Below are 9,898 nucleotides of genomic sequence, written 5' to 3'. Positions count from 1 at the left end.
AGAGCAAAGTTCTGATGCTACTTCTGCATGAGGCAATGGAGACATCTGCTGCATTGTAGACACAGTTGGATACTTTTCAACATATTGCTTAGCCTGTAATTTCCAACAGCTCCATCCAATTCAATGGGGCGGGTGGCACTGGGCGCTGCTTCCGCGGCAGAAGCAGGGATGGGGGAGATGATGCTATGTCCTCCTGTGGCTCCCAGGTACGGCTGGGGTGCTGGGGGGGCTTCCCCCAGAGAACCTTCGCCTCTCTGGCTCGGGGTATTTGCTTGGTAATGTGGAGGGCTCATCTGGACGTGAACCGGCAAAAGCTGCGAGCCTAGCACCTGCTTCCTGAAGGAAGGAACAGGTGCGTGTGAGGGGCTGGCATTGTCCCACAACCTGACAAAACCTTGCCCCTGCCCCTGTCCTGGGGACCTTGAGGCTGGGAGAGGGAAACGCTTGCATGAGCTCACACTGAGCTGTAAGTGGCAGAGCCATCACCTGAACCCACCTTGGCTGGGCCTAGAGGGCCTGAGCCTCAGCACCCCACACTTTGTGGTCATTTCCTGGGCACCACAGCCAAGGCATCACCAATGTTTCAGGGACCCAGAACACTGCTCCTGCCACTTCCTCCCCAGAAATGGATCAGAGAACAGGGAGGATGAGGACCCCTGTGTCACAGTCCCCACACCCACAGTGGGCCAACCTCACAGGCCTACAGCCCATAGCCCAGCTGGCCCTGCCACACGCCTTGCTCCAGCCTGACTCTTGAATGGATGGCACTGAGAATTTTCGAGAAGATTCTGTGGGCTGTTTCTAATGGTTTGTTTTGGCCTGTGCCCATCTGAAGGGGTGGGAGGGGAAGCTGGGGGCTGCAGTGGTCTCTCTGGGTGGGAGAGGGGGGACTGTGTCTCTGAGGCCACACTCTTCTACATCTTTTGACCCATGTTTCCTCCAGACCCCTCTCAGGAGCCCGGGCTGCCCACAATCTTCGGGTAAGCACGACACCCCGAACCACGAGAGCGCGTTGCTTAGCCCCTTACATGTCCGGTGACAGGACCTCAGCAGAGGAGAGATTTCTGAGCCAGGGACCAGCCTGAGGGACCACGACTGCCTCATCTTTCCGTTTTCATAAGTCTCCAAGGCCAGCCTCCTCAGCAAGGGAAGGAAGCAAGGCCCCTGCCGTCTCTCATATCCTTACCTCTCACAAAAGGACCAAATCCCTTGTTCTAGCTGCAGTTTCAAAATAGCCCAGGGAATAGCTCTGAGTGACCTGGCTTGGGTGGTGTGACAACCTGGGACCAATCAGCTGCTGCAGGGGTGGGGTGGGGACAGGCAAGATGATTGTGGCCTCTGCCAGACCCGTGAGGCTGGAGTGAGGAAGCAGCAATTCCCCAAAAAGAGCATGTGTGTTGGGGGGGTTCTGTTTCCAGAAGGGAGTCAGGGGGCAACAGGCAAAGCACAACAGGAAAAGCTTAGAGGAGGAGGGGGCATTTGCATGGGCTTCGAAGGGTGGGAAGCACTCATATGCACAGGAAGAGGACAGGAGAGCTACAGCAGTAGGAATGGTGTAGACACAGGCCCTGCGGTATATCTGGGGCGGGGGGATCCTCGGGTGCAGCTGCACCGTGGGGACTATAGTCAGGGGACCAGACATCAGAACCACGTCTCTGCTAGCTGGCTTGGTGCTCTTGGGAAAAGGTGCCCTCCTGGGCTAGCTCAGTCCCGGCGCAGATGGCATGGTGAATGAGTGCAGAATGGGTTCTGGCCAGATGGTGTTGTGTACAGTGCGTGCAACCATGACCAGGATGTCGGGACTGGACTGGGCAGACCCTGTCAGCCCGTGGAGCCCTCCTCTCTGGAGGAGAGCCTCTCTGTGTCCTGCAGAGCCTGACCAGGATGCAGCCCTCCTGCAGCAACAACATGAAAATGGGAGCAAGGATGGCAGCCCCCCAGCTGATGGGTGAGAAGCCCCAGCTGATGGGCAGGCAGGTCTGTGCAGCCTCCTTGAAGCAGGCAGAGAGCAGAGCCCCAGGAAGCAATTCATCAGCCACATGGGCCTGCGTGGGCTCGCACTCTGTTCGGGGGCCTTGGGACTTCTGCCGCCCCGTGGATAGGCCTCTGATTCCTTCCCAGCCCACCAAGAGGCCAGAGGAAGCACCACACGCCAATTATAGGAGCCAATTACTTCGCACTTAACAGGGATATTTTCTTTTAGTGCGCAGAACCAAGGGGCATAAAACCCTGATTCCTCTTCTGTGGTTCGATCCTGCTCTCCGTGTGCTCATAGCATTTAATAACTCCTGCCGCAGACTGAGGGCCAAATCTGCACAGGGCACAGGGCAGCCAAGAGGGCAAGTCCCCATCAACAATCTGGTGAGGAGGCCACTGCCGTCTGCGCTATTCCCTTTCCCCTCTGCAGCTCCCAGAAGTTTCCATAAAAACAGATGTAAGTAATCAAAGACGTCTCAGCCCCCGAACAGCTCTGCTCCTGAAGGCTTCCATGGAGCCTGCTCCCTCTGCCAGGGTTTGTGGCTCCAAAAGACTTAAACCAGCCCTCAAACCTCTCCCTAGGAAGGAAGACTCCTCCTTGCCTGCAGATCTGCAATCATTTGTCGAGTATTTTATGGTCAATAATAATAGTAATAACACCTCGGCTGTCCTGATGTCTTTTCTAATGATGCTCAGAGCACGTGGTGTGGGACCCTTACAGCATCACAGTGGCTGATGAGCAAGGGGTCTCATCCCCACTTTGGGGATGGAAAGAAGGTGGTACACTGACGGGGCCAGCCTCAGTGCCGTCTCCCCCAGAGTCTAAATGCTCCAGGACAAAGGTGGGAGTTGTCCTCTTCCTTGGCAGGCCTGCTGCTGGCCTTTTCCCGCATTCCTTGTGCAGTGTACCTTACCAAGTGCCCCGGAGCCTGTAGCTCAGCGATGGGGGCAGATGGAGCCAGGACTCCAAGTGTGACGCTGATTAATCATCCTGACTTCAGGCAATCTTACTGCTCCGAAGGCCTGGCCCTACCCACACGTTTTACAGGTGGGACTCTCAGGGCTAACGCCAGGATGACTGGCCAGCCCCTGGAGGACCCAAGCCCTAGGCTTCCCCGCCCACACTCCCTGCATTTCACCACATTAGTGCCAACAGGAGCTGAGTGGTGAACAAAAAAGTGACTTTTAAATCAAACAGCCCAGACTGTACATGTGTGGGGTTGGGCCTCCAGTCTCCAGTTGTTCCTGAAAGTTGCCCTTTTAGGGGAATTTCCTCGTGGGCATAGTCTTAGCAAGAGGGCCATTCCCTTGGCCTGCCTCTTGCTGCCTCACACTATGGAGACCAAGGTGGGCTCACCTGATTCCACCCACCCCTGGTGTACACAGATGGCTTGAGCTAGACTTGCAGACCACATGCCTGTTTTCAGGGCTGTAAGTCTTTTTCTTTTTTTCTTTTTTTTAAATAAATTTATTCCTTTGTTTTTGGCTATGTTGGGTCGTTGTTGCTGTGTGCGGGCTTTCTCTAGTTGTGGTGAGTGGGGGCTGCTCTTCGTTGCCGTGTGCAGGCTTCTCATTGCGCTGACTTTTCTTGTTGTGGAGCACAGGCTCCGGACACGCAGGCTCAGCGGCCATGGCCCACGGGCCCAGCTGCGGGATCTTCCCGGACCGGGGCACGAACCCGTGTCCCCTGCATCGGCAGGCGGACTCTCAACCACTGCGCCACCAGGGAGGCCCAGATTCTGTGTTCTTGATGAGCACACTGGTCTGACTTGAAAAAGCACAGTGGTTTCTTGGCATCTTAGGGGAGGGCAGAAGTAGGATGGGGGCTCTGGGTGTACACTTTAATGGGGAGATGGATGAAGTGAACTTCCCTATATGAAACCTCCTCTTCCATGTGAATATGAGGGCCCTGTGACAGGATCCTCGTCCCCCGTGGGGTAGGAGCATGTTATGTTTCCAGGGCGACCCTCCCCCATCCTGGCAGGGTGTGTGTGCAATGCCCAGAGGCTGCTCTGGCCCAGGCCCTCACCACGGGTGAGGGGGCTGGGAAGGATCTTCAGGGTCAGCAGCAGAGGGAGCCAGAGCAGACAGATGGGATGCCGGGGGAGGCAGGGACTGCAGGTGTGGTCTCCAGAGCCCGAGTCTAAGGGGAAAAGGGCAGTAAGCAGAAGGGGCACCTCCAACTCCAGCCAAAGCAGCACCCCTTGTTCTCCTTTACCTCCTGGACTCCCAAAAGGAATCTCATCTGAGCAAAGGCCTCTCCTCAGCTGACAGGAGGTTAAGTCTGGAGCTGCTGATGGCATCTCTGCCACCACTTGCGGACCACCTACCTGAGAATGACGGCAACACAGAGGAAAGCAGAGACAAAGAAGAAAGAGTCCTGTCAATAGTAATCAAGCCCCTGGAACCAGCCATGCCTGAAGTTCCTAGACTTTTTGATAGCAAGAGCCAATAATTTGTTGATGTTCCTTCCGTTTTCAGTTGAGCCGGTTGACTCAGGGTTCTGTCACTTTTATCTGAATGAATCTTGACGAATATGGGGTCTATACTAGAATAAGCTCCAAGCTTTCCCCTGCCATCACAATAGAGAGAGCAGTTCTAACACCCTGGAGGGACTGTCCTTCCTTGAGTTCCATCAAGAGGAAGAGGAGGCAGCTGGCATGAAGCCACCCACACACCCCCGAGGGTGCCTTGGGGGCCAAGGAAGAACCAGCGGGCCAGTGAGGGGCCTGTGGTTCTCACAGCCAGAAGGACCCTCTCCCACCACAGCACCCTCTACTGTCAATTTTCCACCCAGCAGCCTGAGGAAGCTTCTAACAGAAACCGGTTGTGTCTCTCCCTTGCTCAGAACCATCCAGTTCTCACGCATTTGCATCGTAAGCAGCCCGGTGCCGTGACCCCAGCCTGGTCTCTCCACTCTCCACCTTGCTCTGGGCTCCAGCACCTCTGGCTTGTTCTCGCATCTAGAAGCAGCCTGCTCCACCTCCAGGCCTCACTCTCCCAGTTGCTGAGCACAGTGGGAATGCCTCTCACCCCACCTGGCTGTCACCTCCCCTGGGGCCTTCCGTGACCAGCCCCTTCCAGTCACTCTGTGATTTCCTTTCTCAGCAGCAGCCATGGCTTCTTCCCACCGCCCCTTGTGAATCTCCTGCTTCTCCCCTGGAACAGAAGACATTAGCGTTGCTGTGACCACAGGGCCTGGACAAGGGCCCTACACATTGGGCACTAAACAGACACTGGTGGAAGGAAGGAGGGAAGGAAGAAAGGAAGGGAGGAAGGGGGGAGGGAAGAAAGAACGTAGGGTGAACAGAGCCTCCAATGCCTTGCCAGCGACACCCACGTCTCCTGCTCACCCACCCTCATCCTTCGTCTTCACTTGCACCACATCAGAGCAACTCACCCTCATTCTCCACCCTTCTTCCAGAGAAGGCCTAGCACCCATGGTGAGGGGTCTATCTTCTCTCGCCAAAGTCCTCTCACCGGCCCATGGCTGGCCCCCTGACAGCTCCCGGAATGAACACCTCCTGAGATGCTGCTGGCCACAGCTGCTCTGGGGGACCTTGCCTCAGCCCATCCGGGCAGTCCCAGAGGGAGATGGGGGCTCCAGCAGGCCCTGTTCCAGGGAGCAGTGGCCCAGGATAGTGGTGGGGTTTTTTTTCCATATGAGGAAAAAATTAGCTTTCCTTACCAGACAAGAATGACAATTTACAGAAAATTATGCTCTGAATTCATAATCTGGAATGAGCGGAAATGGTATTCTATAGTAATCCATCCCAACTGACTCGCTATTGTATACGCACCTGCTAACATTTTTTAAGCCGGGACTTTATGGAAAGGACATTTTGATCGCTTCTGAAGTTTGCTGAGCGATTCCCCCCTCTCTCAGGCATACGGTCTTTGTGCTGGAAATTTCCCTCGTGGCTTCCTGCAAGCACCGGCAGACGGGCACGTGGGCTTGCAGGCGGGCACGCACACATCCAGCCGCAGCCCCCTCTCATTGGCATGACTCTAATGGGGGGCTTTGCAGGTGCCGAGCTGTGGAAATGGAAGCTGGGAGAGTGAAATAACAGTTGGCACCTGTGCTGAGCTTGCCCGAGGAACTGCAAACAGTGGTGCCCACTGGAATTAGAGATGCTTTCTAGCGTGGGATGAAGGGATGGCAGAGGACAGGGGAGGGGTGGAGGGCTTGGGCTGGGCTGCCACTGGACCATCCAGGGCCAGAGCTGTGAGAGCTGGGCATCAGGTTGCTGAGATGCTGGAAAGGAGGGGGTCAGGCGACCATCGACCCCTCGTGCGCCTAGCCTCTGTGATCCCAGAGGAATCACTCACTCCAGTCCCGTTGGTCCTTGCCTCGGCCTCCAGCCCAGCACTGACACAAAGGCATAGTGAACTGGGAGCCCCATGGACAGAGTGAGGCTGCCAAGATGTCTCGTTGCCTTGCCTGGGCCTGGCACGTAGTGGGTACTAGAAAAGTACCTCCAACCTGAGTCAAGACCTAGTCAGAGGACCCCTCCTCTGGAGAATGGGCCCTTCACACTGGTGCTCGGGTCCTGCAGCTCCTGGATCTCCAAGTCCTGTTCTTTCAAGGGCTCACTGACACCGAGGCTCAGAGAACAGGCGGGCTGTGGGCAGGGACAGCAGGGAGGGGGCCTTCTTTCCATTGGGATCATCAGGAAAATGACAGTCACGCCAACCTATGAGCCAGCAATGACACGGGAACATGAAGAGTTCGCTGAAGCTCTCTCTGTAAGAACAAGTATTTAGGAACCTCCTAAATTGTCATCAGGAAGGGAGTGGCTAGATAAGCTGTGGAAGCTCAGGCTACAATAGCAGTGGGAGAGAAACACGTGATGTGCGCTCCTGTAGAGGAAGCTTCCGGAAATGCTATTTCTGAAAAAGAAAGTACATTTAAGATAAAGTAAGGTGCAAACAACACACACAATGTGATTCTACTTATTTTTTTAATCTTACAAAACGGTGCCATACACTGTGATCAGGTGCAAGCATGCACACACACTCACACACGCACACACTCACACACACACACGCACACACACACGCGCACACACTCACGCGCATACTCTCACACTCACACACTCACGCACACACTCTCACACTCACACACACACTCTCACACACGCACACACTCACACACGCACACACTCGCACGCTCTCTCACACACGCTCACACTCACACACGCTCACACTCTCTCTCACACACGCACACACTCACACACACACTCACTCACACACACAATGTCAAATGTGCAGAGAGCTGTGGAAAGGAACACTCCACAGCATCAACCGTATCTACCTCTGGGGTGAGGGGGTTTCTGGAGCTGGTGAGAAAGGGGTGCTTTAGCCTTATCTGTAGTGTTTGCATTATACTTCTTACTATGAGACTGTATTCATGCCTGTTTCTGTAATTAAAAATTAATAATTATTTTAAAAGAATTGTCTGAGATGGGACAGTCCATCCAACCTGAACCATTATGAAGCCCTACTTGTTTTTCCCATTCATTCATACATTCATTCACTCATTCAATAGGTACCCTTCTCCTGTCATTTGCTCATTTAACAAGGGTTAACTGAGCACCTACTCCTAGTTCTAGGCTGCAACAGTGAACAAACTGACAAGGTCCCTGCGCCAGGACTTCACATTTGTGTGTGTATGTGTGTGTGTGTGTGTGTGTGTGCACGCACATGCATGTGTGGCTCCTCCACAACCCCACTGGGTGCCTGCAGAGAGGCGGGAGGAATAACAGACAGTTGTTTACCTTCGTCCTGAGTTGAGGGGGTGGGGAAGAGGAGGACAGTAAAATGGCTGCCCCGAGCGTATGAAAATCGCACACTGGCCAGGAACTGTGATGACAGGAGGCCACTGCCTCTCCTTGTGAAATCCCTATCCTGGGCCTGTGGACTCTACTCAGCCTTCGGGCCCAGTTCAAATGCCCCCTCTTATTGAAAGCCCTGCCTAGTGTCCCCACTCCTGCCCCAAACACATGGGCTCTCCACCCCCTTCCCTCCCCCCGCTAGTGGAGCTTCTTGCCAGGAGCTCCAGGACAGAGTCACAGACTGGCAGCCAGCTGGCGATTAGCAAGCTGAGGGGTATTTTGTGTATCAGCCTGGTGGGCTGAGAGGCTTCATACCCGTGCAGGCACCAGGCCTGGCTGTCCTACGTCTAGCCTACTTCACTTCCTGTGGGCACCTGAGTTTGTAGTCCCCACTTCACAGTACACCTGGGTGTGCATTTGTCTTGTTTCTCCACCCTGCCTGATGTGTCACGTTAACCTAAGGCCCGGCCGTTCCGTGCCCAGTGGATGGATGGATGGATAGACGGATGGGTGGATGCCTGGATGGGTGGACAAGTGGATAAACAGATGACCCAAATGAAATAGAAGGGGCAGACTGATGCCTAGCAACTCGGCATCAGGAACCTTGGGGATGAAGGAAGAAAAAGAGGAAGTGTTGTCGATGGAATCAGCCAGCAGATAGCTGCTGCACTGCTGCGTACCACCTGCTGCGTGGTGGGGGGCGAGGCACAGGAGAAAGAGGAGGAGACAAAGAAAGGGCAGAGCAGGGAGAGGGGAGGAGAAAGAGAAGGCGGGGCCCAAGGCTGTAGAGACAGGACGAGGTTGAGGGAGACTGTGTGCGGCCTAGAAGGTCAGCTAGAGGGAGGGCAGTGCCCAGGAAAGTTCAGGCCTTCCTACTGGCACCTGCAGGTGTTTCTGCACTGGCATTATTGGTGGTTTTGCTGAGAATTAGGTCTTGAGATGCCCAACCTGGAATGAGCTACTTCTGGTCTCTCTAGAATAGCAGCTGCCACCCAAGGGCTTGCGCTCTGGAGTAGACAGAGGTCCCCAGGTTGGAGGTGGGGATCACCAACCTTATTGGAACTTCCCCCAGTTTGGTACCAGCCCCCTGTACCTGGGAATCATGACAATTTTCCCCAAAGGTGTGTCAAATGCCCCACCTGGTGTTCATTCATTTAATGAGTATTTATTTGGGCCCCTTTGGTGTGGGGTGCTGTGCAAGTACTGGATAAGGCAGGTACTGAAATCTGCTCTTGTGGAGCTGACAAAGTCATGGGTGTGAGGGGTTGGGAGAGAGAGAATTAAAAAACAGGGGAAACAACAGCTGGGTTGAATGCTAGGAAGAAAATAAAACCACTACTATGATAAGGAGACTGAAGGGCAACAGGTCCGAGGGTAGACAGGGAAGGCCATGTGGAGGAGGTGGCATCTAAGCTGAGGGCTGACAAGGCCTAGGAAGGAAGCTTGAAACTCTGTTTCCCCACAGCAGGCAGGGCCCACCCAGGTTCCTCTCTCCTTCAGGTTCTCAGATCTGTCAAGCAGACACTGCTCAGGTGTCATTGCTGGGCCTGGCACCAGGCTGGGCACTGGGGAGATGGATGGGAAGAAGAACCTTCAGGGAGTGCTGGGGCCAGAGACTGTGACCCCCACAGTCAGCCTAGTTCAGAGTGGTGAATGGCTCTGGGCCTCCAGCAGAGGGCGCTCTTAACTGCTCAGGAAAGTCCTGGAGGCCTTCCTGGAGGAGGTGATGGCTGAGCTAGGTTTTGAAGAGGAAGAGTTTGCCAGTCAGACAAGCTGGGAAAGGGCATCCCAGGCAGAGGCATGGGGCAATCTGAGGTGGTTTGAAGGCACTGTTGCATAAGTCCCAGAGGGAGGAAGGAGCAGAGAGAGATGAGGCTGGAGGGGAACAGAGCCAGATTATCAAGAGCTAGACATGCTTTCTTTTTCTTTTTCTTTTTCTTTTTCTTTTTTTTTTTGCAGTACGCGGGCCTCTCACTGTTGTGGCCTCTCCCGTTGCAGAGCACAGGCTCCGGACGCGCAGGCTCAGCGGCCATGGCTCATGGGCCCAGCCGCTCCGCAGCATGTGGGATCTTCCCGGACCGGGGCAC

Source organism: Globicephala melas, chromosome 19 (genome assembly GCF_963455315.2).
Source record: "Globicephala melas chromosome 19, mGloMel1.2, whole genome shotgun sequence".
NCBI lineage: Eukaryota > Metazoa > Chordata > Mammalia > Artiodactyla > Delphinidae > Globicephala > Globicephala melas.
The sequence above is the reverse complement of the archived record's forward strand: the minus strand, read 5'-3'. Positions refer to the sequence as shown.